Below are 20,932 nucleotides of genomic sequence, written 5' to 3'. Positions count from 1 at the left end.
ACATATATCATTCAACTGAAAATTACATGAGGAACGCTTTTACTTAAAACGACTGATCTCAGAAATGATTTTCATCAAATTTCAGAAGCAAGGTCTTAACTCACAAAAGGATACTGAATATTTGGGCACCAGCTACTGCGGCTTGTTATGAAAATAAACTTTGTTTTGGTTTCTTTCTCTTCCACAAGTCGTTTCCGCAATGTTAATGCTAGGTATATAAATCTGTAATTATTTGTATTTCGAAGACGTGACGATGTTATCGTTGACAGGATCGGTTTACTTTTAGCTGAACTCAACAAAGGTATTTTATATTGTCAGATTTAATTATTTATTATATTTCAACTTTACTTATTTTTATTTTATTTTATATGTTTTTTATAGTTAGGACGGCTACTTCTCAATATTAATTTATTACTTAATATTATTTCGGTAACGGTCTTGTCGGATTTAATATTGCGACGAACATTCATGTCAATTTGCGCTGGTCTTTTACTAATTGTAATGCGTTCGTGTCGTAAACCTTGAGTTTTATTATCACTGAAGAGGGTTCATGGTTGAGCCAAAACGTATGATTGTTTTATATTGATTATTCATGTTCAATAAATATTATACGATTTCCAATTATCAATAAATATTTACGATTTAACACAAGGAAGGTTTTTAGCCATATGATATATAGCACTATTAGTCCTGTGCTTGAACTCAAATTGCCCTTTTTCCTATTTTTTGGTCAACTGAAAAACTTGGATCTGATTCACATAGTTTTATATTGCATTCAAATAAATATTTCAAATATCTCATATATAAGTTTATATATCCGTAAAAATTTATCAAGTCTTTATCATAATTTACTCAAAATTATGAATTCTAGTAAGTTTAGCATTTTAACCAAGAATACTAAATATTAAATTAAAACAAAAATTCGGTTTGCTTATTATATAGAGCCTACTTTTTCTTCGATAAAATTTTATAATATACTTTCATAAAAATAATAAATTCTTTTTATGAGTGTATGACAATAAACTTTTCTAAAATTTTTGTATTTTTACGAGTATAATTTAAGACTATATTTTAATTTTATAATATACTTTCATAAAAATAATAAATTCTTTTTATGAGTGTATGACAATAAACTTTTCTAAAATTTTTGTATTTTTACGAGTATAATTTAAGACTATATTAAGACTATATTATCAAGAATAGTCTTGATAAATAGGAGTTACATCATACTCTTTGTTAAAGATAATCGTTATTAAAAAGAAGGAAAGTAAATTGAGTAATCACTTTTCTTAGCAGAGAAGAATGACATGTTTCTCTGTGTCCATAGGACAAGTTTCAAGTAACGACTACTAATACGGGCCTAAGACTCGTATTAATAATTGTTAGTTGGAATTTGTCTCAATCGAGATACTCATATTTGACTTTAAAGTTAGATGGGAGCTTTTCAGAGAAGTCGCAATTGTAAATATAATGTCATGTGAATACAATGTCATGTATCACGTAAGTCAACTGAAGAGCCCAGATCTAATTCTAAACTCAAATCTGAGCATCTTACACGATGCAAGTTTCAAGTAACGACTCTTAATACGAGCCTAAGATGAATAATGTGTTTAAAAAGTGAAAACAAAACCGAAGGAGGATGGCATCTGTGTGTAGAGGTATTGCGGCGCTGTTCCGATTTGCTTATCGGGTTGTCGCATAATTAGTCCGTCTCGTGCGAGGGTCTGAGACGAGCTCCTAAACAGAATCGCCAGAAAGCGGAATCGATCGTAATCCGAGCGAGGTAGCCAACATGCGCTTCCGACCAGACTGAGCGGTCACGTAACACAACACGATATACTACTAAAGATGTGCGAATCAAAGATTTTTTATGTCGAATCGAATCGAAACGAATTTCAGATTTTAATTTCGAATTCGAATCGAATCGAATCGATGAAATTTCACCCAAATCGAATCGAATGAAATTGAATCGTTGAAAGAATTTTTAATTAACATAATCATTGAATTTCATCAAAATAGTGACTTCAGTATAAGAGAGATAATATTGATCATGTGATAATAATTCATTTTTAAAGTAAGAGATATAATATATAGTCAGTAAACATGTATGGAATACAGTTTCAGCCTTGAAAGCTGTGCAACGACACATATCGATCCGACAGTTGTCGATAAGAGCTTATCTAAAAGCCATCATCTTCTTTTAATATTCTTGAAAAAAATCTTAATGTATGAAAATGTAAACTTTTCAAGTCATGCTAATTCCTGTAAGGCTGGATGTCTTTAACTTCGTTAATGCTAATGCGTGCGATTCGTATTCGAAAATTTTCGAATTACTCGGATTCGAAATTGAATCGAATTGAATTTTACTTGATTCGATTCGAATAGTTCGCACATCTCTATACACGCACACTAACGGCGGATATTGGCAGATATTCCGACATTAGTCGTCGAACTCGTATGTCGTTTGACTATCTGTGCATTTGCACGGAAGTTAACTCAGCACGAGAGAGACAGAAGCGGCGAGAAAGGCGGGCGGGAAAGGATGACGCTCTCGGAGGACGCGCTATCCGTTTCCGAATCGCGGCGAATCGCGGCGAGGAGGAACGGCAAAGTGAATCCGCACGGTCGTCGCCGAGACAAAAGAGTGCGCAAGAAGGAGCAATTTAATTGTGGCCGCAGTTTCGTTCGCGAAAACGGATACCCACTCTCCGGTATTACGCTACGCGAGGAGGAACTTTTATAACAAGCTACCGTTCGCCCGCTCGCTCGCGTCCCAACGACTGCCCTTTCTCAGCGCACGTAGCGCTCGTTCCGGCGAAATTTCCCAACCGGAGGGATTCATATTTTACGACCGTCTCCGGCCGCCGCATAATACATTTTTGTTGAAACAATCGGCTGTCCGCCGCGGAAGCATTAGTCACGAGCGCGGCCAGTACGTGTAACGATTCAATCTCGACGAGGGGGATCACGATGTCAGCGCGCGACCTGCACGCTCGGGAAGGAATGAAAAGGTGCGAAAATGTGTGTGTATATGTATGTATGTAATGAATAATACTGATTGCACGTCCGAAATCGCTTGCAACGCGCGCAGTCGTAAAATATTAGGTTGTTGCGAGATATTTGTCATTTTTTTACTAAATTCCCGTAGGAAGTTTGAAGGAAATCTCACTTGAGAGACGAGTTTCAAATAATAGCTATTTAAACGGTCCGTCCCCTGTCGAAATTTTGATCTTACTCTTTCAGCCTTACTATTGCATTCAACATCTGTTTTGATACTCTGGAATCTGTATCAACTTCTTTTGATTCTATTTTATTTGAATTAAAATTTTGATCCTATGTTCAGTCTTACTATTCTATTCAACACTTATTTTGATATTCTGCAGACTATATAATATATATATATATAATATATAATACAAGCTATTTTGACGCTAAACAGAGTGTAAAGGAAAATTTCAGACATCATCAGAGTCAAAGTAGAAGTAAGTTGCATCATTAGAATTAAACCTATTAACTTAGCTAACTTAGCTCTTACTGCGTTGTAGAATTCAAGGTTTAATATAGGGCTAAAATTTCGATTCGGATATACTTATACTAATAACTATCGCCTGAAATTTATTTCATGCAAGATACTCAGATTTTTATTCAGAGTCAGATCCAAATTTTTTCAGTTGAATAATATATATGATATTTATATTTATAATCGCGATTCAATCGGAAAACTCTTATCTAATTTTGACTTCAAATCTGAGTATCTCAATTGAGAAGAAATAGAAGGTGTCTCTCTCTTTCTCTTTCTCTCTCTCTCTCTTTCTGTCTCCCTCTCTCTCTCTTTCTCTCTCTTACAATTAGGAGAAAAATAGAAAATCTTTGTTAGATATCTAAGGAAAAACCGACTTACAATATTGACCATTTTATTCGTAACAGTTATTAATTTTTCGGGAGATTGGATAATTTCGTTTTCTATTTTATTTGACAAGCACACAATAAAATTTTTGACACACCAATCTAATACCATCGCAACAGACTGCGAACTTTTTCATCTTTCGACATTGTCTTTTAAACGTTTAAAGTTGGAAGGTAAAGATAATATCGTCGGAATCGAAGAACACGAGAAGAATGTAGGTATCCAAATTAAAAATAGGATGATCGATATATTATTCTGAAAAAATTCTTTTTTTCTTTTAAGAGGATGTTAAATTTCTGACGTTTTTACTTAATTACACAGAATTGTAAATGTTTTTACAGAGTAAAAGTATAAATGTCAATGCATCGAAGGATATCTTATATTATATAAAAAATAACGAATAAAAATTATTTATAACAACGAATCCTCTCAATTGAAATTAATCATTGTTCAGGACAATTCAAGATAGATCGAAACGCACGCTTGGCTATCACAAGAATTAAATTCAATTTGTATTGGTCGTGATTAAAAATTTGAGAACCCTCAACGTGTTGTCTGCTGTCATGCTCACTGATGAGCAGCGTTAAAATATTGCCACATCTCACTCATTTACATATAAAATGTAACCAACAGCGTATAATAAATTAAATATGTAGCAGATAGGTAGCCAATGAAACGAGCTAACGAATACACGCATCGCGGATTGCATTTATTCACCGCATGGTGATTCAGAGTTGAATTGAGCATTGAAATAATCGACGAAAATCAGCGTGGCGGTCAATGTATTATTAATTATTGATTAAGAAATAAAAGATTTTTTTCGGTGTATTTCAATTAAGTGTAAGAATATTTCTTAAACAGCGTAAGAATATTTTCAAGCTTCTTGTAACTTCTCCTGAGAAATATTCTTATTATTAATTAATAATAAAGATATATAAATATTATTATTATTATATTAATATAATTAAATTATAATTAATAATATATATTCATTATAATTAATAATATAAATTACATATAATTATTATAATTAATATAAAATAATTAAATAAAATATTACTCTTAATTATATATATTTAGTTTAGATTTACGAGAAAAATCTTTTCTCTCTCTATTAAAAACAAATGTTAAAAATTAATTTTTATTTTTCGGTGGTAAAATTTTTCTTTTGAACTTCACATTGATCCATAACAATTCGAGTCAAACTTTTAATCCTACTTTTGATCTTAATATTCCATTTTCTCACTTCCATATTCTTAAGCTTAAATCAATCTCTTTTGACTTTATTTAACTCACAGCCGAGAAGACTTCAGAACTTACAAATAGAATTTTATACTATTTAGAGATGTTAAATATAACTTTAGTTTCCCCTAGTCGAAATTTTGACCTTATTTTACCCCTCAATACTCCATTTAACACCTACTTTGATGCTTTAAAACTCATATCACCTCTTTTGATTTTATTTAATCTAATAACTTTGTCGACAAGTCCTCCTTATGATTTAAGCGTGCTCTTCTGCCATTTAGAAGTGCTAAGTAAGACTTTAGTTATATATATATTCCTGAATCGAAATTTTGATGCTACTTTCGACTTCGATATTGCACATTATACTTTGATACTCTTTGATATTACCTACTTTGATATTCTGAAATTTATATCAATCTTTTTTGATTATATTTAGCTCACTATAACTTTGGCAAGAGATGATCTTTAGAATCTATTTAGCATAATCTAATGGCATTTTGTGCGTTTTCTTCTATTTTGAGGCGTTAAGTAGGACTTTAATTTCCATGTGTATTAAACACATTGATCTCTCAAAATATATAGATGTCAAAAAGTTCAGGAGTCTCGAATGCAGGGCTAGAATTCGGTCTCGGGAATATCAACAATTTTGCAAGATTGCTACAGATATATTACATCGAGTATATCATAATACCTAACTTTTTGTTCCTCGATATCCACCATCCCCCGAGCGGCAAAAGTCATAACGCTGCTTACATTTAGGACCTTTGGTTTCACCCACGGTCGTGACTCGCACAAAGAGATTCCAACGTGACGATGAGAGCGCGATGATATATTTACGGTGCGCGACCCTGTCGCTCGCTCTTGCTCGCTCCCCCGTTCCTCTTTTTCTCGCCGCGCGCTTCATTAAAGCGTCACTCGAAAGGAATACGCCGGAATAATCAACCGATGTGTATATTCGACCGTCCGCTCGCTCGCACGAACGAACGAACGAGCGAGCGACCCGCGGGAATGCGAATATATTCGCAGCGTGGTGCGTCCGTTTGACGTGAGCGCGAGACATACGCACGCGCGTACCCATGAAGATCTCCGTTGACGACGACGATGGAGTTTAACGTTCGCCATAACGTTATTAGCGATAAATTTAGGGGCCTTCAGCCGCCCTGTAATTAAGGGTTAACGCGGTCGGCGCTGCGAGACTCTAGAAAATGAACTCGTACAGATTGGAATTAACGGCGAGAAGCGCGAGCCCGAGTTGGATGTTTAGCTCTTCTTTCGATTTGAACTTTTTATACCATGTATATATTCTGAAGGGCGCTTCACACATGGGTACATTAGAGTCCTATTTAGCGCCTCTAAATGGCAGAAAGCGCACTTGCCACTTGTAGATTCGAAAGAGGAAAAGGCAAGGTTAAGTTGGATAAAATGAAGAAGTATCAGAATATCAAAATAGGCGTTAAATAGAATATTGAGGTTAAAAGTTTAATATCAAAATTTCGGAAAGCACTCAAATCGAAAATTTAGTCTTATTTTGGAAATAAACTTTCTAACTAACTTTTCTAACTTGTATATTCTGAAGAATCAGTGTATATTTGATAATAAAAATCATATAGCGTCATTAAATGGCAAAAAAACGCACAAAATGCTACTTGTGAGTCCTAAAGAGGACTTCTCGACAAAGTTAGTAAGTTAAGTAAAATCAAAAGAAGTTGATATAAGCTTCAAAGTATCAATGTAAACGTTAAACGGAATATTGAGGTCAAAATACGAGTTGAAATTTTAGCCCCACATTCGACTTGAACTTTCTAACATGTGTATATTCTGAAGGACCAATGTATGTTTAACATACATTGAAACTGGAGTCCTGTTTAGAGCCTGAGTAGTAGAAAATGCACAAAATATCACTTATAAGCTCTACTTGTAGGTCCTAGAAAACCTCTCAGCAAAGTCAATAGGTTAAATAGAATCAAAAGAGATTAATATTTGTTGATGTTTACGATTAATAGCTTTCTTAGTTCTTCTGGGATTGAAATATATGATAAACATCACCATTTACGTGACCATCATAATTCATAACATCTCAATAGTGTTCGGTAAACCTCGAATTAAATTAACAAACAGACAACATAAGAAACGATATCGAGTAGTAATTTTATAAGATATAAAACAATCTCTCACTGGCTTCTGATAAGATTACATTTGGTTAGTTAAACTTATAATGATTAAAAATGTTCATATATTTTTAAGATATTAAATTTATCTACAAAGCTACTCGAGCAACTGTATTATATATGGTTCTCATTATTTTATCCTGCACAGATAAATTATGTGAAAATAATGTTTATAAATAAGATAAGATAATCGAATTTCTTAATTTAAGATTAAATTTAGAATTATGATAAAATTTGGAAAATTCATAATATAATTTTAAATAATTATAAATTCAAGTAAATTTAAGCTTATACTAAAAACTAATAATAGATTGTTTTATAATACAACAGTGAAATTTTACGAAGTTACTGCCTGATATTGCGTCTGATACGTTCTTGTCTATTTGCTAATTCAACTCGAAGTTTATCAGACAGCATTGAGTTGTCATTTATTACGATGGTAGTAGATGGTTGTGCCTATCATATATTTCATTACTAGAGGAACTAATTAGGAGAGCCATTATCGTAAACATCCATAAGCTTTGAGAGTATCAATAAGCGTCAAATGGAATATTGAAGCCGAAAGTAGGACCAAAATTTCGGTTCGGTCGAATACTAAATGATATTTCACGAGGTAACTTTCACGCTTACGAAAGTGAACGTTTTTCGAGCCGTTGTTATTAAAGACGCCGCTCGATTAGCCAGCAAAAGCGAGAGAGGATCGGGGATCATAAATCGTAATAACATCATATCGATATCACATCGAATCGCGAGCTAAGCGCTTCATTATGACTGTGTGTTTTCCCCTCTATCGCAACTCACTCGTGGGAGTTCTCATGAGAGTTCTCGTTCAGGGGATTGTGGAAGATTGGATCTTCCCGTGTATAATTACATAGTTTCGCTAGTTACGGCCGTGCGCTGTATCATCGAGCGTTATATTTTAACGTTAAAGCGCACGTTAAAACTATCACTTAGGAAAATCATAATTATCGACCCGACAGACCACCTGTGCCGTCACTGCCGCCGCCGTCGTTTCGTCCGCAATCAACGACGCTCTTGTGCGCGCGACGTCGGCGGCTCCGGCAGCGAGAAAATTATAGTGATCGGCCGTAAGGCGGTCGAACGGATTAATTACGGCGATCGAACTCGCGGTAATTGATACACACGCCCTAACACGCTGATCTACATATAACGGTGCACGTGGCATCGAACACGAAAAGTCAGTGAGGAAGAAAAGTCGTACACTTTCACCTTGACGAACTTCAGAACGCTTCCAATAAGAGAATGTATTCACTGAGAAATCTAATTAAATGAAAAAAATTCGAACAAAACCATGTATTTCCTGAAAGAGATTATATTTTACTTTAGAGAAATTATATTTTATATATGTAGTAAAATATAATTTTCTCTTTCAGGAAATACATGTTTTTGTTCGAATTTTTTCATTTAATTAGATTTCTCAGTGGTTATGAAAATAATAAATAAAAAATAAATTTTAGTAATGTTTTAGTTTATTTTCTTGAAAAAATCCGAGAATATCTAGAGGTACCAGATAAAATTTCTATTTTTAACTAACATAAAAGAGCGACTTTTTTTAAACCGGTTTTACAAACAAACTTTTAGTAAATAATAAAAAAATACCAAATAGAAAATTTTTAAAAGGAAACATGAACCATCTTCAAAAGCTACAAAAAACCTAAAAAATATAAAATAATTTTGTTTCAATATGTATTTACACTGAGAAAAAAATACGTGGAAATTTATTCGTGAGATGTAAAGTTTATTTCTGTGAAACAAACATGTATATCTTCGGTTTATCTTTTTTATTTTATAGTAAAATGTTATACATGTGCATAACATTTCAAATAAATATGTAGTAATTTTGCTTATAATTCTGTGCCCAAAATTACGAAATTGGTTGCAATTCTTACGATAATTTATTAAAAAACGAAAGCTGACTATACGAGTTTTCGCACGAGCTTGCGAAAAGCGTATGTATACGTGTACGTACACGCTCATTGGCCGCGCAAAAGTAAGAGTGTACAAAGTAGCACACGCTATACGTGGAGACGCGTAGTGCAGCCCGCGCGATCGCGAACACGAGATTCCCTCCTTCTATCGGCGTGAACCCGGCCGAATGAACCGGGCTTAGCGTGAAATTTATGTCCGACACGGGACGGCTAACGAGGCGTCGGCTCGATGCCATTTAATTCTTATCTGACCTCTTGATTGGCTCGCGTGCCGCGCGCGGATTAACGCCGTCGGACCACATTAATTCCAGTAATTAACTTGGGCTCGCTCGGGCTCGACCAAAGTTCGACGTGGGCTGCCCCTTCAGGATCGAAACCATAAACTAGCTTGCACGCGTCGTCCTCGATAATACGGCTAAAGCGGCTAGCATCGAGAATACAAATTTCCCCTTCCTTCCCCGTCGCCGGACGGTTCCCGTCCATTTCCTTCTGATGGATCGAGTTAAGCGAGGCGCGTTGCGAAAAGCAGGCGCGACAGTGTGGCTTGATATGTTCAAGATAATGGAATAAGAAATAAGGTGGCGTGGAGATAACGATTTACGGTGCAATTAGATCAATTTACCTGAAACATGGTACTTAAAATATCTGCGTAGAAAATTTCTTGGGATCTAATTGAGATGCAGTGCGATCCCCCAAAATAATTATGGCTTCTCCTTACCAGTGTAATATTTCAAAGATGTAATTTTAAGTGTGAAATTCAAAGTTTTTCTTTCTGGTCTTCAGTTTGCATTAGAAAATTGAATAAAACATGTGTTGACTTTCCAAAAAATTTTATTATTCAGCAATATATTTAAAGTATTCCAAAAATATTTAAAAAATTTTTATTTTATTAAATACAATAGTTGGTATAAAAATAGGACTCCCTGTTTGATATCATAAAAGTATACTTTAACCGAACAAATTGTGGGAAAACGTTGCGCAAAGTAAATAGAATCTCTGTTTGGCTCTTCCACTTGCAATAGCAACTTCGTTTATTTGGAAAATCGGAAAAGATCCTGATTAAATCCTAGTTTTCTACTGTTAGGATAAGAATGGGATTTACATTTGAATATCACAATGCGACACACCTATTGCGAACAAGTTCGAGTAATCTCATTAAAATCTATGCAATACTTGGAAATGTTTGGGAAATTTCCATGCAGACATTATATTTTTAATTCGAATCATCGCAGATTTTCTAATCGGATTTCATTATGTTTTTTAAGAAATCGAATTAGATTCCAATTGGATCTCAGAAAATTTTCAATGCAGGAACTGCAAAAAGCCCGAATTCCTATAATATTTATATCTTGATTCTAGGTAGACAACCCATATTTGAGACAAGAATAAGATTCCCAATTGTAGCACACAGTAGTGAAATAATTAATTTTGAGACAAATTTGGACATTTTAATTGATATTTTTATTGTATCTGGGAAAATCGTGTGAAATTCTTATGCGGGTATCAGAAGATGTAAAATCAATGTCAATAATATTATATTAATTTTGAGAGACAGCATTTTTTTATTCCGCACATTTTTCCCTAGTGTTTGTTAAAAGAGAAATAAATAAATAAACTGGTTTAACACGCCCCACGCAATCGTCCCTCGAGATGTCTCTTGCCCATCGCGATATTACGGCCAGAAATCGTGTTATGCAAACAAGTTTGGGTTAACGATACGTTGTAATTCACACGCGCGCACGGTTTATGGAGCAGCAATTAATTTTAAATCGCGTAGCATCGCGAGATATATTTCGGCATCGCGGCGATGGCAATTAAAATTGATGGTCCGCCACTGGTGAACGTCTTTAATTCTGATTAATGGGAAATATCCATGCGTTCTGATTGGACGCCATACAAAAAACCGCCCGGACGCGGAGAGGAGCGCTACAGCAGTTTTCCCCGTTGGCGGATCTATCTCCTCAAACGAGCTCTTTAGGATCAACCGAGAAAAATGGATCCACGATTGCTCTGTCTACCGGTTATCAAGAGCTTTCTATTTCCGTCCGTGACCTTTCGGCGCCGTCGCTCTCGCGTGAAGAGACGAAGACGAAGAGGAGGAGGAGGACAACGACGATGAAGAAGAAGACGAAGAAGAATGCGCGTCTTCCCGAGGCGGGAAACACGAGATTGTACTTTGCGTCACAGTGTGAATAAAATTAATTTTCGATGCCGAAATCGCATCCGTAACGTCGGGACGCAACAAGAGACGGCTTAGGGAGGACATACGTCGGCGGCGTATCGAGCAGCTGCACTAAAAGGTCCGTCGTGTATTCAGATTAGAGCCTTACGCCCACGTTTACATTTAATCCGAGTTCGAGTACGAGAGCGCGTTTATTTATGAAGGAACGTAACGTGTAATGCGCGCGTGTACTCGCGCGTGTAAACCGCCTTAACGTCTCGGATAGTCGAAGTTCGGGTGGAATATTTCGGGCGTGTTTTTCGGGAAGGCGCGCGAACCGTTATTTAAGAACGAAGGGAGGTATTTCTCGCACGGTGTTCCCGAATTAACGCGATGCGCCTTCCAAGACTCCCCGGTCGTAGTTTTATTTAACTCTTGAGCGCTGGATATTCGACAAAAACTCCACGGATTTTTATAGGATACAGGATGACGCAGGAAACGACACAGTCCGACGAGAATGAAGCTCTGGTATAAATGTGTCAGGTACACGATATTGATCATTGCATACATTCGTGTCGCGAACATCACTCCCGTCACTAAAAGTCGTGCTTTTCACATCTATTAAAAATCATGAATTCGCATTGTCCATCGTTCGCGGACACATTGCGCCTGCATAACGCTTATTTTTCTCTCTTGCCGTGTCCGGCCATCCGTTATTTTTTGATCTCGGTTGTAGAAATTATTCGCGCGCGTTATTTGCTTGAATTATGCTAATGAAGCATTTATTGAAACTGCACACGCTTGTCCCAATTCAACGGTGACCTTTTCGCACAAGTTATTAAATCCTCATTTATTATACGAGCGTCCCCTCGCCCCACAATCTCCTGTCTCTCACTATATATGTACATATGTATGTACTACATACAGGGTGTTGGACGATGACATGCAAAACTTTTGTGTAGATTAATTCAAACTGAACAAAAAATTCCTCTACCATTTTACAAATAACCATGTAAAATTTTGAGTTATTAATTAAAGAAGATTAGTCAATGATCACGTGAAATATGGTGCAAGTACAATTATGATGGTAAGTACAATTTGCATTGTGTGCTCTTGTTACATTACGTCAAGATGAACAAAAAATTTCTTTATAATTTTGCAACCAACCACGTAAAATTTTAAGTTATTAATCAAAGAAGATTGGCGATTGGTGTCGCGCGGAATACGATGCAAGGTGTGACAGTAAATATGATTTGTTGTATGCTTGTATATTAGATCAGAATGAACAAAAAAGCCCTTTTTTGCAAATAACGACGTAAATGTTTGAGTTATTAATTAATACGGTTACTACGAGCGTCGCACTTGTGTGTGACATACCGATCTCTCACTTCATATTCATTATTGCTCACTAAATTTCCTAGAATAGAATCTTACACGAATGAAGAGTGATGATATTTTCATTAAAGATGATAATGAAAACACTGCCACTTGAAAAACTTATACGTTTCACCCAAGCTTAGGGTGAATTCTCACTTCATATGAGCGAACGTTTCAATCGATTAGAGTGAAGTGATCCTATGATGATGGACCGTATGAAATTTGCTCCTCAATTTCGAATGAAATTTGCTCCTCAATTTCGAATGAAAATATTCACTCGATGGTTTAAAGTGTAGAGTTCAATCTATGAGTGAAATATCACTCGAGAATTCCAATGATTCAATGATCATTCTGAATAAAATTTCGAATAAAATTTCACTTCAAGATATTCAGAGAACACAAAGTTCCTAATTTTATTTAACATATATCAAAATACTATTAAAAATTTCAATTTAACATGTCCAACGTCATATGTGTATGGCAACAATATAAACAAACTAGCTTTATATTACATGGAAACAGATATAATGTGGTCTGTGTAGAGAATTCCCGGAATGGTAGTGAACGTGTTAAAGAAAATTGGCGAGAATAATCACGCACAATTGTTCGCCAAACTTCTTCAATTAATAACTCGAGAATCTATGTGCTTATTTGCAAAATAATAAAGGAACTTTTTGTTCTGTTTGACTTGATCTACACATATACGAGAACTTTATACGTCAGATTGTATCTGTACATTGCGCAGTTGTAGATGCATACTCGCGGATATCCACATGCAGGCTCCGGAGGAAAATAATTTTTTTTTAAGATCCCCGGAAAATATAAAAGTTAAATGTGCGGCAGTAAAGCGAGTTCCCTCGCGAGTGACGTCAGTTTACAGGCGAGTTACTCCGTGTGTACCGCGTTTATCGCCCGCGACTTGCATAATAACATGAAATATGCCTGCATACGTAATCACAACGCGCGGAACTCGTTCAATGTTAGAAAGCGGTGCCGAGCGCGGCGATGAGAAATGGATCGGGGGCCGAGCAGTGCCGCTGCATCTCGCCCTTAATCCCTCGCGGCCGGCGTACAATGCGCGTTTACGCATGGTGCATTTTAATACATACAGTAACAGTTTATTAAAATCATACCGAATGTCTCGTTCGCTCGCTCGTACATTCGTTCATCATGGCAAATGTTTTTATGCCGCTGCGTAAATCGAACGCGACGCGGCTGGAATGCGGTGAAAAACGATCCTATCGCGTCCGCACGCTGCGTTTCTCCGGATTTACCTAGGACGAGCTGATTTAATGCACCACACCGGCGCGCATGGCCATTCATAGGACACGTCTTTATCAAACGCGCGCGCACTTTGTCTCTCGTATGAAACCGTACAGTTAATAAATGGTTTTATTGTTAGCTGATTAAATGTAGGAGACATGAATTCGTTATCCACACCAAAAAATTAAACAGAAATAAAGTAATCATTTGCGACTAAAATCGACGTTATATCTTCCCACGCGCGTTTTATAATCTCGATTGCGAAAAATTGCACCAATTACAGTACAAGAAAACCGTATTTTTGTTAAATTCTACTATAATGTTAACGATAATAACCTTATACGTGTGTTACTATTACTATTTTACAATGAAGAATATGATTGGGGCCAAAAATAACCATAATCTCAATTAGGTTAACAATTTTTTTCTTTCAGTGTAGATACGAATTACAGAGATTGTGCTAAATACAGACCTTGTATATTGAGAAAAAAATTAAAAAATTAACAAATATTTATTAGGTAGATACCATTAATATATTTACTAATAAAATGAAATACAAACCGAATATTGTTTACTTGGTTTAAATGAAGAGAATTTTGATTTAAGTGAATATGTTAATGGTACTCATCTAATAAATATTTATATTTTTAGATATTTTTTTCTCAGTATATATTAGCTATCTTAAAAAATCACATTTCTAATGAATAAGAGTGTATATATTAATTACTATCTAAAGTACAATCAGTACATTTTTCGATGAAATGCTATGCTTACAACTGGTAGTTTAGTTATAAGTACAGCACTATAATCAAGAAAATCTCACTGAAAGAATCAGTTAACAGTAACGAGTATTCCCATTATTGCTGTACTTTTTACGAACACAGACATATTATTGCGCGTAAAACACATGTGGATCATTAATTACATCGTCAGAAACGTAGAAAGTTGGGTCTGATATAACGTATGACGAATTTGTGTATTTCAGATTTTGCAGTGAAACCTTATTTCCACTGGAAGTCAGTGAGATGTAAAACGAAAATTAGTGAGATAAGAGGGAATAGTTAAGTGGGAATGTTTTCACTGAAAATCTCAGTGAATACTCGCTGATCTTTCTCATTGGTTTTCATTCAAATAGTCCTTTTATTGATTTAACCAGAAATATTTTTACTAATTTACTTTAAGAAAGTATAATGAGTAAGAGAATAAGCCAGTTATATTTGGATCTCCTTTTATTTACTAGGTCTTAAAAAGAATTAATGAATCCAGAATTTTAAATAATTAGGAAGAGCTACTAAACTTTTTTAATATTAATAATTAGGATTCAGAATAGATTGACTTAAGATAGTTAAAAGATTGAGATTCACCGCAAATCCATAAAAATATTCAACGTGTGTGTTATCACACATTTAAACGTTATTATCCTTTAGTTAAAAATTGTTCGCACTAATATTCTATCAATTATGCACTAATTGTGTTGTTAATGAAAGGTTAAATTTGGACTATTCGATTCGACACAAGAAATTCTTAATCCATATGTCTCTAATAGACAGTACCATCACGCGTAGGACTCTCAGAGGCCACTAATTCCGTTGCGACACACGCAGAAAGTTGGATTTGGAAATACAGTATAACAAATTTGTGTTATTAATTACAGAGATTCGGCAGCGAAATTTTACATCCACTCAATGCGATACAATGAGAGACTAAAACAGGAGTATTTTTATTGGAAATCAGCGAGTATACTCATCAAGTATCACAGGGAAATATTCCTTTTACTGATTCAATTATCGAAAATTATTATTGATTACTGATGTAGTTTGCAAATATAGACGACATTATTGCACGCAAATTATATACAAACTGTTAATGCAAACTCAGCAAGCTGGATTTGGCAAAATGTATAACGAATTTGTGCACTGCAGATTTTGCAGTTAAATTTTTTAACAGCGGTAAAATGGAAGTGTTTCTACCGAAAATCAGTGATTATTCATCGGAAAATTTTTATTGATTTACTTTAAGAGAGCAGAGATAAAAAGATCCTTTTTGGTGTTAGGCGCGCGAAGCTGCATTTTTAATACAGGATTCGGGATAGACCCTTCGACCGTCACTCGCTCCAGCGACAGGTTCTACCGAACAAAGTTGTCGCGAGTTGGTACGAAAATCCATCGCCGAGCACCGACAAGCATGGAAATCGTTATGATGCTTTGTGAAGGTTTCCGGGCTAGAAGGACTTAGTGCAAGAAGATTGTCGTTTAAAAGCGGGCCCGTCAACGTCGACTAGTTCCGGAGAGTGAGAGAGAGAGAGAAAGCGAGAAAGAACGCACCAAAGAGAGAGAGGAGAGAGAGAGTAAGAGAGAGTAAGGAGCACTTCAGGACCCTACCTCCGCGGTATATTATTCAGGAGTCTCGACAAAAGTGGCGGTTACGGGTCGATCAAGCCCACCCTGGCGGAAGATGTAGTCGCTTTCTATACATGCATAATAGATACGCAGTCATGTGCGTAACGTTTTCCGATGTAGTAGATAAAGTGGATACGACGAGGTCGATCATTTCCTTCGTGTTACGAGCCTTTGATTTTATTGTTACTATCACGCGCGTGTGCGTTATTACTTCATGTATATAAAGCGTATTCTCGAGACTTACTCGCGTGGGGCACTTTATGCCGGGTTATATTCTTACGATATTGCTCAAAGACTTACATATTCCAGTACCGATCGAGCGGCTCAACTGCGCTCTGTATGGCTTCTCCTCGAATTTCAAAATATAGAAAACTCTGCGGAATAATGATCGCGTATACATATTTCCGGCCCCGCTCTCTCGCCTATCGCAAATTTTCCTCGACGATGTCCTTTTTAACGACGGCGTGGCTCGCTCCGGTGAACTGTCGGTCTCGAAAAGTCGGCCCCGGGGCTAATAAATATCGTGGGCCATCGTGCGGGACGGATTCGCCGAAAATCTCCATATTACCGCTCGCATTTAAGTTAGCGGGGGAGGGAGGAAGTAATGAAACGAGGGAGAACAAGCACGACGACGGCGATCAACGTCGAAATCGCGATGTTACGTGTAAACTGCGGCCGCAGGGATGAAGTTCGATTTTATGGCGACGACTACGAGCGGTCATAAATCATACTTCGCTTCTGATAGTCCGGCGAAATCATGACTCGGCGGCCCCTCGATGGCCCATGGACACGACAGTCTGTTTAGGGAGCTATATAATCAGAAAATCGTTCGTGGGCGGTTTAAACGCGGCGCACGAACGTTTATTCGGAAAACGGACACACGAAGCTCTTTATTAAGGAAAGAGTAACGGCGGTGATATTGGCAGTTTGACATCGTGGTATCTCTCTCGCCGCGCCAATTTCGCAGAAATTCCGACGGTAATCGCGTTTTACGCGGTCGCGGTTCGAAATGGCCGCGATACAGGCCGCCAAGTACGTTTAATACTTGATCGTATGAACGCGGAAAGAAATCCGAAGTATCGTTCATATCCATTCAATTCAAAAGTACGATTGTCGGGTATAAATGGTGCCTGTCCTCTATCGTGAGCGCACGTCTCTATCAAATTGTTCGATTTCGCCATTCACGCCAAGCATAATCAATATATTCCTCACTGAAATGCTACACTTACAATTGATGGTTCAATTATAAATGTAGCACTGTGCAATCAGTAAAATCTCGCTGAAAGAATCAGTTAGTAGGAACTACTGTTCCTATTATCCTGTAGTTTGCGACCACAGATGGTGTTATTGCACGCAAATCGTACAAAAGCCGTTAATTCAATCGCCACAAATGCAGAAAGTTGGATTTGGCAAAGCGAATAATAAGTTTACGTACTATACAGATTTTGGGGTGAATCTTATTTCCACTGATTAAAGTCAGATATAAAATGGAATAATAAAATGGGAATGTTTTTACAAAAAATCAGTGGATCGGACTCATTGCTTATCGGTGAAATACTCTTTTTGCTGATTTAATCAGAAATATTTTTGCTTTAGGAGAATAGGTGAGTACCCTCTGAATTACAATCAGGATGTATATTCTTCACTAAAATGCTGCACTTACAATTGATGGTTCACTTATAAATGTAACACTGTGCAATCACTAAAACCTTGTTGAAAAAATCAGTTAATAAGGGATACTATTCCTCATTGATGCAGTTTGCGAGCACAGACGGTGTTATTGCACGTAAATTACACGGGAACCGTTAATTCCACTGCCACAAACTCAGAAAACTGGAGTTGGTAAAGTGTAACGAATTTATGTGCTGCAGATTTTGTAGTGAAATTACTTTCACTGGTCAAAATTAATGAAATATAAAATGGAAGAATAAAATAGTGTTTTTACTGAAAATCAGTGATTACTCATTGCAGCAATGAGCTTATCGGTGAAATACTCCTTTTACTGATTCGCTTTAAAAGAGTGTGGAGGCTGGAGATAGTTCCAGAGAGTTGTCAATTCCATATGTCCATTCAATTACCCACATTTCATCACTCATGAAATTTTACTATTATTTGTAGTTTCACTATTGCAACATGTCTAGCAATAGTTATGACCGCAGTTTATTAAAAGAAGTCGTTTACCTCGAATTTGAATTCATACGGATACGAGAGATGATTGAGACGACGAGACAGAAGGGGAGAATCGAGAGAAATTTCGTTGTTTTCGTAAAGTGGTTGCTCTTTATCTCGGATCATTTGCTCAGTCAAAAACTCAACCGTACCGAACTTCATAACCTAACGTGGAGGTAGTGAACTACCTCGATGTTCGACGCGCGTTGTGTAGCCGCCCAACAGTTACACGATAAAATCTCCATGGACCTTTCGACGTAGCGCTGTTTTTCTCTTGTCCGCGAGTGAAGCGAAACTTTCTCGCTGGGTCGTCTACAAACCTAAACACCTTCGTCCGGTTCCTCTCATTAAACGAAATTGAAACCTCCCTAGCGAGCACGGTTTATGATTCTCCCGGCTCAAAGCAACCGTTCGCCTTCTTCTCATTTAATGTGGAACTTAATTTTTATGAATTCACTTTCAAAGCGCCTTGATTGCCGCATTTGACGTTCGACGGTATTTGATAACACATTATATCTCACGCTTCGAGCCTTTCGCGCTTTTGTCTCTGATCATCGCGGTGAATTAATACAGCGATATTTGCGCACTAATCGCTCCTGAAAATGTAAATTTGCCATATGCGTGCACTGAGGAAAAAATTACCTTAAAATCAACAAATATTTCTTTGATGGGTGCCATTAACATATTTATTTAAATCTAAATTCTCTTTATTTAAATCAAATATTGTTTACTTAAATCAGATAAACAATATTTGATTTAAATAAAGAGAATTTAGATTAAAATAAATATGTTAATAGCATCCATCAAAGAAATATTTGTTGATTTTAAGGCAATTTTTCCCTTAGGGTGGAGGAATGTTACGTGGATCTTCCTGATCCTGTATTCTCTAAACTGTAAGCGGTGCATTATTCATTGAAATGCTATACGTATGATTGATGACTTAGTTATAAGTATAGCAATCAGTGGAATATCGTTGAAAAGATTAGTTAATAGTGGCGACTGTTCCTATTCTTGATATACCTTGCAAACACAGACAGTGTTTTTGCATACGAGGTGCATGGAAATTGTCATTTTCGATCGACTGTGATGCTACCGACAAAAAAGACACGAGCTGCTAACGCTATTAATGTTGGAAGCAATCGTTTTTACATTTATCTGAAACAGAGTTAACATTATTACTTAGCGCGATTTAGTCCAACTTACCATCAAACTATCGCAATCAGACTATCCGGAAATTTTCCAGTCAGGCAAAGCCAGATCGTCCTGAATAATGCACCGTAGAGGTTGGCTGTCAGTTCACTGTCAAACTTCGCACAATTCCAGCGTCTGCTGGATCCGTTGGAAGCAACCGCGCGCGTGTTCGATATGTTTAATGTTGGATCAATGTTCTCCGAATTACGCTGATGTAAAATTTACGTCGCGCATGGGGCGAACGACGTGCCGCTGCACGCGTCGCACGAGACCGCGACGCGGCATGTCGGCCCAGTTTTATGGAAAAATGTTAGAAATACGGGAGCGCATCACTAGTAACGACACCCCCTCGCGCGGCGAAGGAGCATCTGACAACCTCGATATCGAGGGTAGGTAACGCACACGACTCGCTCGTATCGCGAGTATGACGGCGATGTGTTTGGCAAACCCTTCGTTTGCCAGGCATCAAAAGAAGTGCATGCTGAAGGTGCATGCATGTACATGTGTGTGTGTGGATGTAGGTGTGAAAGTCGAGCGAGAGTAACGGAGCGCGGGGTTGGGAGTGAAACTCGCAACTGGATTTTCTCGAGAAGTATCGGGCCAGGAGGCAAGGAGAGAGAAAGAGAGAGGGGAGGGAAGAGAGAGGCACTAGATATCAAAACGCAATAACGATAGAAAATCAAAACGGGGACAATGGAAATGAACTGCGCGGATGATTTTTACGAGTGCGATGAAACACCTGAACACGCATGTCCTTCGACCAGCGAGCGAATTGGATTCGTTTTAAAAGCGATTAAATCTCAATCAGCGATTAAAAGCGACAGAGTGTAGGATGTGTGTGTTGGACAAATATTGACCGTAATATTATTAATTTTTCTGCGTGGCAATACACGATCAGTAGCGAGTGGCAATTAACGGCATGACGATCGGCATGAATCTCAAGCGAGGAGATTCGACGGGAAATCCTGAGCGAGGGAGCGAAGGACAATTTCACGTGTGGGATTTGACTGAGAGATTCTCGCGAGATAAGATCGCATCTTCCCGACTCGCGTACCTGTTCGAGATCCGACGGCGGTACCAACAGACGGGCGCACACATTGATG

General features: G+C 37.1%; 1 long non-coding RNA gene across 1 annotated transcript in view; it reads left to right on the top strand.

Moving 5' to 3' along the window:
* Positions 1-251: 251 nt before the first annotated feature.
* Positions 252-20,932, top strand: part of LOC116850691 — a 48,927-nt gene continuing 28,246 nt past the window's right edge. Inside the window, exon 1 of the long non-coding RNA XR_004379408.1 lies at positions 252-301. This is a non-coding gene — a long non-coding RNA (uncharacterized LOC116850691). The remainder of the gene's footprint in view (positions 302-20,932) is intronic.

This window comes from Odontomachus brunneus, unplaced genomic scaffold, assembly GCF_010583005.1.
Source record: "Odontomachus brunneus isolate Ranch 3 - 2012 unplaced genomic scaffold, Obru_v1 Obru_scaffold_152, whole genome shotgun sequence".
Classification (NCBI taxonomy): domain Eukaryota; kingdom Metazoa; phylum Arthropoda; class Insecta; order Hymenoptera; family Formicidae; genus Odontomachus; species Odontomachus brunneus.
The sequence above is the reverse complement of the archived record's forward strand: the minus strand, read 5'-3'. Positions and strand labels throughout refer to the sequence as shown.